This window comes from Micromys minutus (assembly GCF_963924665.1).
Source record: "Micromys minutus genome assembly, chromosome: 31".
NCBI classification, from domain to species: domain Eukaryota; kingdom Metazoa; phylum Chordata; class Mammalia; order Rodentia; family Muridae; genus Micromys; species Micromys minutus.
The window spans coordinates 16,390,432-16,400,212 of NC_137966.1; the positions used below are offsets into that span (position 1 = coordinate 16,390,432).

The 9,781-nt window shown below is 45.6% G+C and overlaps 1 protein-coding gene across 1 annotated transcript in view; it reads right to left on the bottom strand.

The window, feature by feature from the left end:
- SRRM2 (serine/arginine repetitive matrix 2) overlaps positions 1-8,873 on the bottom strand; it is a 31,589-nt gene extending 22,716 nt beyond the window's left edge. Inside the window, exons 1-2 of the mRNA XM_080942513.1 lie at positions 8,739-8,873; positions 7,057-7,178 (exon numbers count right to left, since the gene is read on the bottom strand). The gene's annotated coding sequence lies outside the window, so the exon portion shown is untranslated. The remainder of the gene's footprint in view (positions 1-7,056; positions 7,179-8,738) is intronic.
- Between the last annotated feature and the right edge of the window lie 908 nt (positions 8,874-9,781).

The following is a 9,781-nucleotide window of genomic DNA, read 5'->3' on the forward strand; positions in this document are numbered from 1 at the left end:
TTTATAATTCTGGGAACTTTTCAGAGGGTATATAAAAATACTAGAGCCCCAAGAGGCATGGTTGGTGACCGCTGGTCTTCAGGGGGGCTGGTTGCAGTTTGTTATCAGCCGTGATCAAAGAAGAATCAAAAGGAAAGGATGTCTCTCCCCCTCCTTCACCCTCTCCCTTTCTTCCCCCTTCCCCACTCCTTTCTACACTACCTGTGAGAGCCGGTAAAACCAGGGTGAGGGGATAAAGGGTAAAAGAAGAGCCCACAAGGTAGCAAAGCTCAGCTGCGGGTGGCTCCCAGATGTGGGGCTCAAAAGTTAAGAATAAACACAGGAAACTTGATTTCAGCCACCATAGGGACAATACCAGGGAACAAAGGAATGGATCTTCTTTCTCAAGAGGCCAGCAAAAAAATGTATTACAGTTACTACCACTGAGATATCCCCTGATTTGCGCCAAGAGGGGGTTTTCTGGACCCTTCTTCTTCCTCATCTTCCTCCTCCTCCTCTTCTTCTTCTCCTCTTCCTCTTCCTCCTCCTTCTGGGTTCTTCTTTCTTCTTTCTTCTTCTTCTTCTCCTCTTCCTCTTCCTCCTCCTTCTGGGTTCTTCTTTTTCTTTCCTTCTTCTTCTTCTTCTTCTTCTCCTTCTCCTTCTCCTTCTCCTTCTCCTTCTTCTTTTTCATATATTTTGTTTCAAAAAAGGTTGACAGACTGGCTGAGCAGTTGGAAAAATTACAGGTGGAAAGGAGGAGCCTGTCAGGCAAACCCTGGCTGAAGTGGGAAAACGAAGGGACCACTCTGCTCTCTCTGCTCTGAGAAGGCTGCAGAGTTGGCAGTGCAACTGAAGAGGTTGTGGTGGAGACTGAAGCAAGTTTCCTGCAGGAGGAAAACTGGAAAGAAGCTATGCTGGAGGATGGTCAGGTCAGGAACAAAGTTGAAAAAGGAGGACAATCAGATGAAACTGCCCGTTTCAAACGAAGGGTTAATCTCGAACCAAGTACACGGCCAGAATTAGAAGAGAGGTGGCCCTGGGTTATGAGATCTCCAGTCGTTTACAGCACACCCTTGCTAATGGTATGGGACAAGGTTAAGACAGAACGGAGTCTATAGAAATAACAGGTCTAAGCTGTTTTAAAGAGGCTGTGATTTCATATGGGATGCACGTAATTTATGTGAAACAAATTCTAAATAACAGGGTTGCTCAAAACAGCTTATTCCCCCAAACTGGAAGGCACTGGTGGCGGCTGTACTGGAGGTCCACAGTCACAGTGGTTAGCACAGTGAAGGGAAGAAGCCGTGGATATTGAACAGTAAAAATAGAGCCAGAGGAACAAAATTGGTCAAAGCTCTGTTGTTGGTGAAGGGCAAAACTCTGACATACAAGATTAGACCCAATTTGATGATGTTACTATAGAACGATGTTGCTTAGTGGCTTTAAGGGCTTGGAACAAAGTTGAACACCAGGAGAAAAAAAAACCCACCTCATTTACAAAGATTATATAGATTATTCTTCTCTAGCGAACACTTCACTTATTTTTTTACAGGCAAATCTTATTGAGAGCTTATTTGTTCCGATAACATAATACATATTAGAAGCATGCTTCGAACCACTTGGACTGTTTAATTATTTCTTCTGCGTTAAAACATCCTCTCCTAGAAGGTGCTTAAGACTCAAAATATACAAAGCTCATAACATAAGGCCATCTCCAAGGAACATAGGCAGGAGACAATTGCTAGGTAAGAGGAAAGTCTCCGATGAATTTGCCTGCAAATGAGGCAGGGGACCTAGCAATGCAACCCATGTGCCCTCATCCACACCGGAATGGGCATGTGTGACACACACCCAGGTCACCAGCACTCACCCACCTTCCTGTAACACCAGTAAATTATTTGGTTAACAAACTAGATTCGGGTGGAATCATTTATTTGGCCCATCGTTGGCACCCTAATTAGAGCAGATATTTGCTCTTTTCAGGAGAAGTCATATATGTATGCATTACACTCAGTTATGTCTTTCTTATGTAGTGCATGTGTGCACACTCATGTGTTCACAGGTATGTGCTAGTTAGTGCATGTGTACATGTGTATATGGAGCCCAGGGGATATGAGGAAGGCCAAGGCAGGCAAATATCCATGAGTTCAAGTCCACTCTGATCTACATAGGGAGTTTTGAGCCAGCAAAAGCTATAGTCTGTTCATGCCCATACATTTACCCGTGTACAAATGGAGGTCAGGGAACTTACAGGAGTGAGTTTTCTTCTACCATGTAACTTCCAGGGATCAATCCAGCCCTAGCTTACCACAGACCCAAAACAAAACAGGACAAGAGCTACCTTTTTTGAGACAGGGTCTTTTGCTGACCTGAACACCCAGTAGTCCAAGCTGGCTAGCCAGTGAACTCTAAAGATATGCCTGTCTCTGCCTTTCCAGTTTTGGGATTACAAATATGCACCATCCCCTAATGTTTTTTGGGTGTGTTTGTTTGTTTGTTTGTTTTTTGTTTTGTTTTTTCTAACAAAGGTTCTGAGGTTCAAACTTGGATTCTCCTGTCTGCAAGGCAAATACTTTATCAACTGAGCTTTGTTTTTTAAATAAGTTCTTACCGAATATTCTTGACTGGCTTGAAATTCCAGAGGTCTACCTGCCTCTGCCTCCTGGGTACTGGAATTAAAAGTGTGTGCCACCATGCCTGGCTCTTTTGAGACACAATCTCAAAATTCTAATTGGATTAGAATCTAATATGTAGACCACATGGCACAAATATACTAGGATTATAGCTCCTGTTTCTCTTGTGTCTCCCACTCCTAAGTGTGTGTCACCATGCCCAGTACTGTAATGTTCTTGTTTTTCTTTTGTTTTGGGGGGACAAAGTCCTCCTATGCAGCCAAGAGTTGCCTGGAGGCTCAGCTTCCAAAGAAAGACCGGAAGATGTAGGAAGGCAATGATCTGTTTAAATGTCTGTGTGTGTAGTTTGGCATGCTGGTACATACCTCTATTCCTATGGAGCGAATTTCAAATATTGTATATACAGTATATGTCCTCAGCCTTAAGATTAAGAAAAGAACAAAACAAAAGCAAATATGGAACTCAATTTATAAGTACTTCCTCTTTTTCCTGACAGGATTAAGTACAATCCTGAAACCCACTTTTTATATTTCTAGCAAAGTAGAAGTGTATTGGGGAGATGGAAACCAGGTTTCTTTTCTTTTTAAAGATTGGTCTGTTTATTATGTATACAGCTTTCTTTCTGCATGTCTGCTGACCAGGAGAGGGAAATAGATCTCATTACAGATGGTATGAGCCACCATGTGGTTGCTGGGAATTGAACTCGAGACCCCTAGAAGAGCAGCCAGTGCTCTTAACCTCTGAGCCATCTCTCCAGCTGGGAAACCAGGTTTCTTATATTTGGGGAAGAGAGTCACAAACGCAGAGGTGGAAGAATGGAGCGAACCTGGCAACAGTATTCAGAACTGAGATGCCACTCTGAGCTCATGATCTAATGTCCTTCCCATCTTCCACCCAACTCTGACGGCTAGAGGTAAGACAACCTTAGTGCTGGCAAATGAACTGTTGTGCAGATCTGCCTTGTACATACATTCTACACTGGGCACTTCACATAAATAAGCAAGAACACATCATGGAGGTCTGCTAGTTCCTATTTCCTTAGGACTATGAAACACTCGAGGCAGCCTCACTCATCAACTGTGCAGATCACAGCTAGCTTTAGAGGCTGAACTGCAGGCAGTGGTGTGTTTCTTCACCTTCATCATCATCATCATTGTTATTATTAATTTTTATTTATATGAGTTCACTGTAGCTGTCTTCAGACACACCAGAACAGGGCATGGGATCCCATTACAGATGATCATGAGCCACCATGTGGTTGCTGGGATTTGAACTGAGGTCCTCTGGAAGAGCAGGCAGTGCTCTTAACCAATGAGCCATCTCTCCAGCACCCAGTGTACTGATTCTAACTAAGGGCCCCTGTCATTGGCTGCATCACATTATGGTAGGCAGAAATGACTCCAGCTGTTTCCAAGCAATGCCTCAGGGCTGGATGTCTTGGCTCAGAGGTAGAACTTATCTAGCTGAGGAAAAAACGCAACACTGAAATGACCATCTTGAGGGAGGCAGATCACCCAGTAAGCGTACACAAGCATTTATTAGTGACACAAGGTTCTTTTCAGTCCTCACTATTAGAATATGAACGGGCCTGCTTGTCTGCAGCCGCTCCAACAGAGGGAGTTGTGATACTTGTGAATTTTTGTTGGTGTGCTAAGTGGTATTCAGTGTAGGGTTTGATGGTAGACAGAACATAGACTTCATCTTCTTTTTTGGTTGGTTGGTTTGGGTTTTTTGTTTGTCCTTGCTTTCGTCTTTGTTTTTGTGACAGGGTTTCTCTGTGTAGACCTGGCTGTCTGGAACTCACTATGTAGATAGATCAAGCTGGCCTTGAACTCAGAGATCCTCCTGCCTCTGCCTCCCAAGTGCTGGGATTAAAGACCTGTACCACCGCTGCCCAGCATTTTACTTTTTTAATATTTTTTATCAATTTATTTTATGTATGTGAGTACACTATAACTGTCTTCAGACACACCAGAAGAGGGCATCAGGTCTCATTACAGATGGTTGTGAGCCACTATGTGGGAATTGAACTCAGGACCTCTGGAGGAGCTGTCAGTGCTCTTAACCACTGAGCCACCTCTCCAGTCCAGAATTTTACCTTTTAATGACTGGATCAAAGCAGAAGGACAGAGAGACATTAACAAGTGTTTTTGTTGTTTCTGGCTGTAATGAATGATGCTGCTATAAACATTTAAATACAAGGTTTTGTTTTGTTTTGTTTTGTTTTTAATGCTCGTTCTTACTATGTAGACCAGGCTGGCCTGGAACTCACTCTGTAGACCAGGCTGGCCTAGAATTCATAGATCCACCTGCCTCTGCCTCCTGAGTGCTAAAATTAAAGGCATGCAAGTTTTTGTTAGGATGTGTATGTTTGTGTGTGTATCAGTTTGGTTTGGGATTTTTGTCTTTTAGACAGAGTCTTACTGTCTACATTTTAGACTGGCCTCAAACACATAGTAATCCTCCTGCCTCAGCCTACCAAGTACTGAGATTATGGTGTGTGATACTATATTTTGCTCTATTTTTAATTTCTTAAATATAAGAGGAGAACTGTTGGCTCACATGATAACTTTTATATTTTTGTGTTTCTATAGTAACCATTCCAGTAAGTGTAAATGATAAAATCCATACACAAACATACACACACCCTTCCCTTCCACGTCTCAGGCTGAACTGAGCACTTGAGCACTCTCCTGAGACACCTCCCCAGCCTATGATCTACTATGATGCTTTAAGATGTACTTATATTATGAGTGTTTTGCTTACATGTATGTCTGTTCACCACAAATGTGTCTGGTGCCCTTGGAGCCAAAAGAAGGCACAGGATCCTAATGTCTGAGAACCATGAGAGTGATGGAGGAAACCTGGGTCCTTCAGGGAGTGCAGCAGGTATTCTAAGCTGCTGAGCCAGCTCCATACTGCCATGGTTGGGTGCCAACTGCCATGGTAGTTTTGAGTGGCAGTCCTCAAGAACTAAAGAAATCAGACATACTGTATGTGGTAATTGGAGGGTTTCCTTGAAGAAAATCTATTCAAGTCCTTTGTCCTTACTTGTGAGAAGTGTGCTGGAAACTGAGCCCAGGCTTTGTGTTTAAATGTGCTCTACTACTGACCTACATCTCCGGACCTCTTAGCCATTTGTCTTTTTTCTTTCTAAAAAGAAAAGGGAGAGGCTGGTGGGTTCCTGCTTTGTTTTTAAGGCTCAACATCCGAGTTTGATCTTCAAGACCCCATGGTGGATGGAGAGAGCCAACTGACCTCCATATAACCATTTACACACATATCATGTAAAACACAATAATAACAACAAATACAGTGTTTAAGTGTGATACATAACCCTCTTCGCACGCTCCTGTCAGTCCTCTTTGGAGAGACCAGAAGATTGACAGCTGCCCCTTACCCTGTCTCTCTGTGGCTCTCAGCTGCCACACACCCACATGCCCACACATCCACCGCACCCATCTTACACACACATACACCTACACCCACACACATACACACACACACACACCCACACACATACACACACACTCCCACACACCCCCCACCCCCACATACACATACATACACACACACACACCCCACACACAGACACACACTGGCCCCACTCTGTGACAGCTTCCTTTCAGCCTCCCTATAAACTCCAAAATGTGTTTTCAATTTTCATTAGAAAAATCACATCACACAGTAGAACACTTTGAGCAGTCTTGCTCAAAATGTCATGTCCACGCAGACATGTAGTCTGGCCGAGATAACAGGCTTTGCAGATATAATTAAGAAAAAAAATATATGTATATAAATGTATATAATTAAGGGTCTTGAGAAGACGTCATGAATTTAGGTCAGACCTTAAATCTGTGACTAATGCCTTTACTAGAAGTGGAAGGAGAGGCTGGGGAAACAGCTCAGCCAGTAAAGTGCTTTCTGTGCAAACAAGAAAGACCTAAGTTCAAGCTTCAAAACCCAGGTAAACAGCAAAAAGCCAGACATGACAGTGCCTGCTTGTAACTTCAGCCGTTGGAAGGTCAAGACTGTGGATTCCATGGCTTAATAACCAACCAGTCAAGCATAATCAGCAAGCTTTAGATCCCAGCGAGAGACCTGTCTCAGAAGACAAGGAGGGCAGGCAATATGGCTCAGTGGACTAGACATCTGCTGACAAACCTGGTGGCCTGAGTTCAATTTCAGGGACCCTCACAGGAAGGGAAGAACTGACTCCCACAAATTGTCCTCCGACCCTCACATGCTTATACATACAAAATAAGTAAATGTAAATTTAAACACACACACACACATGCGCAAAGTGGGTGGCACCTGAGGAATGCTTTCCGAGGTTGACCTCTGGTGTGTCTCCCCATGTGCTCGCATGTGTATGTGCACACACATAGAATGTCTCAGTAATGCCTACGAACAAAGAGAGGGAGGAAGACACAGTACCACATACCTGTCCACTCTCTGCCTGGTGGCTTCTGCCTTCCCCTTCTTCTGCTGGATTATAGACCCAAGTCACACTACAGTGCGTTGGAATGACAATGACCAGAGACAGGAAGTGTTTCAGGAACTCTCCTGGGGAGACAAAAACAAAGTTTACTTGCCCCCGAACACCCCACCAGTGACAGGCTCCGGTGACAGTTCTGCAGAAGTCCAGTGATTTGAAGCAGTTTGTTTATGGAGCTTCTTTACAGAGTATGAATGAGGCGTTACTTAAGGGAGCACGGGTAACCCTAAAACAGCTTCACTACACAAATATCTCACCCCAACCTTGATGACGACTTTCCAGCAACACAGATGAGGTTCCTCGTGTCACTTAACCGTCCATCTAGTCTTTCTACCTCCTGAGACATGCAGCTGGGGCAGAATTATAAACAGCTGACAGGGGCTGGAAAGGTGGCTCAGCGGTTAGAGCACCGACTGCTCTTCCAGAGGACCTGAGTTCAGTTCCCAGCACCCACACGGTGGCTCACAACCATCTGTAATGAGATCTGATGCCCTCTTCTGGTGTGTCTGAAGACAGCTACAGTGTACTCATATATGTAAAATAAAACAATAATTAAAAACACACACACAGCTGACAAATCCCTGGTAATGTTGGTGCAAGCCCTTAATTCCAGCAATGGAGACACAGAGACAGGCAGATCTCCATGAGTTCGAGGCCAACCTGGTCTACAGAGCAAGTTCCAGGACAGCCAGGGCCACAGAGTGAACGGGTCTTCAAAAGACCAAAACAAGTAAGCAAGCAAACAGCAATCAAAACCCAGCTGACAGGAAGGTGTAGAAAGGAAAGGCCCAGATCTTACCATGAGGATTTCTGGGGAACTGTCTGATCCAATAGTGCCAGGCAGTGGTGACACACGCCTTTAGCCCCAGCACTTTGGAAGCAGCGGCACGTGGATATCTATGAGTTCAAGGCCAGCCTCACCTGCATGGTGAGTTCTAAGCCAGTATGAATGCTGCATAGTGAGACCCTGTCTCAATAAACTAAACATCTAGGGGCTGGAGGGAAGCAGGCACTGCTTTTTCAGAGGACCAGAGTTTGATTCCCATGAACAACTTCCTGTAATACTAGCCCCTGGGGGATTCAACTCCTCTGGCTTCTGTGGGCATCTGCACACATACAAATCGATAAAAAGTAAATCTTTAAAAAAGGGGGTGGGGAGTGGAGAGATGGCTCAGTGGTTAAGAGCACTGACTGGTCTTCCAGAGGTCCCGAGTTCAAATCCCAGCAACCACATGATGGCTCACAACCATCTGTAATGGGATTTGATGCCTTCCTCTGGTGTGTCCGAAGACAGCTACAGTGGACTCACATACATTAAATAAATAATTATTTTTTAAAAAATGATGACAAAGGCCGTTGTGCTCAGATACCCTCAGGCTTTGTTCTTGTTCCTCCTAAAGGATGTCACCTGCAGGTCAGGCTGGCCTCCCCTGGGAGCAGGCTGTTTTTCAGAGCGCCGGTGGATCACGAGGGTTAAAACTCAATGTGGCTGCCTTTGGGGGTGGGGGTGGGGTCTCTCAGCAGCACAGTGAGGGACACAGTGCAGACTGCATCCACTCTGACGCTTTCTTGAGCCTTGGGGACTGTCATCCCTTTCTGCCCACCAGGAATAAGCCCATTCCAAGTACCTTGTGTGTCCTGCTCTTCCTCAGTGGACGCACACCGGCGGCATTGCAGCAACAGGATGTGAAAATGCCGGATTCCCGTTCCAGGCGGACACAGTGACAGCCAGGAGGTACTTTGCACACCCGGGGTTAGTAACGCGAGACCCTGCCTCCCAGGGCTATCTCCAGGAAGTATCCAGTCTTTCCCAGGATATCCAAGCCTCCTCTTCTCGAAAATCCTCCAGGCCTAATGGATCCCAGCTGAGAACGGTGTGGCGGCGGAGCCACCGCTGCGGCTCCTCCTCCAACGCTTAGCGGAAGCCCAGGCCCCCCGCAGCTGCCTCCTTGTCCTCCTAAGGAGGACTCTGGGACCAGGGCGCCGGGCGGAGCCGAGTTGCCCGAGGCTCTCAAACAGTGGACCTGGGCGCTCAGAACAAAGGCACAGTGGCTCCAGCCGCGTGAGCGCTGCCCTGCGAGCCGAGGCTCCACCTAGCAGCGGGTTCCGGAGCCCCTCACAGTCGCTTGGTCTTTTTGTTTTGTTTTTTGGGGTTTTGTTTTTGGTTTGGTTTGGGTTTTTGTTTTATTTTTTGAGACTGTGTGCAAGCTGCCCTGGTGCTTGCTAGAAATCCAGACTGGCCCCACGCTCCTCCAAGTCTTTGCCTCCCAAGTGCTAGGATTGCAGGAGTGAGCCACCATACTAAAAAGCAACACCGTGACAGGCCACGGGGCAAAGGAGGAAATAGAAATAAAAATGGGGCGGGGGTGGCTGGCGGCGGTGGGGGATAAGATAACTGTTGCCTTGATTTTTCCACACAAACATATTGTTAAAATTACTTCTTTATTATTTTTCTTTTTGAACTTTGTTTTCAGACAGGGTCTCATGAAGCGAATGGTGTTAACATTGCCACTGTGATGTATTGGGCTTTTTGGGTGGTTGGTTTTGGACACAGAATTTCAGGCAGTCCAGGCTGGCCTCCAACTTGCTGAGTGGGAGCTGGCTGGCCTTCTCATTCATTCTTCTTAACCCGCTAAGCGCTGGGATAACAGGACGAATGGCCAGCTGAGGT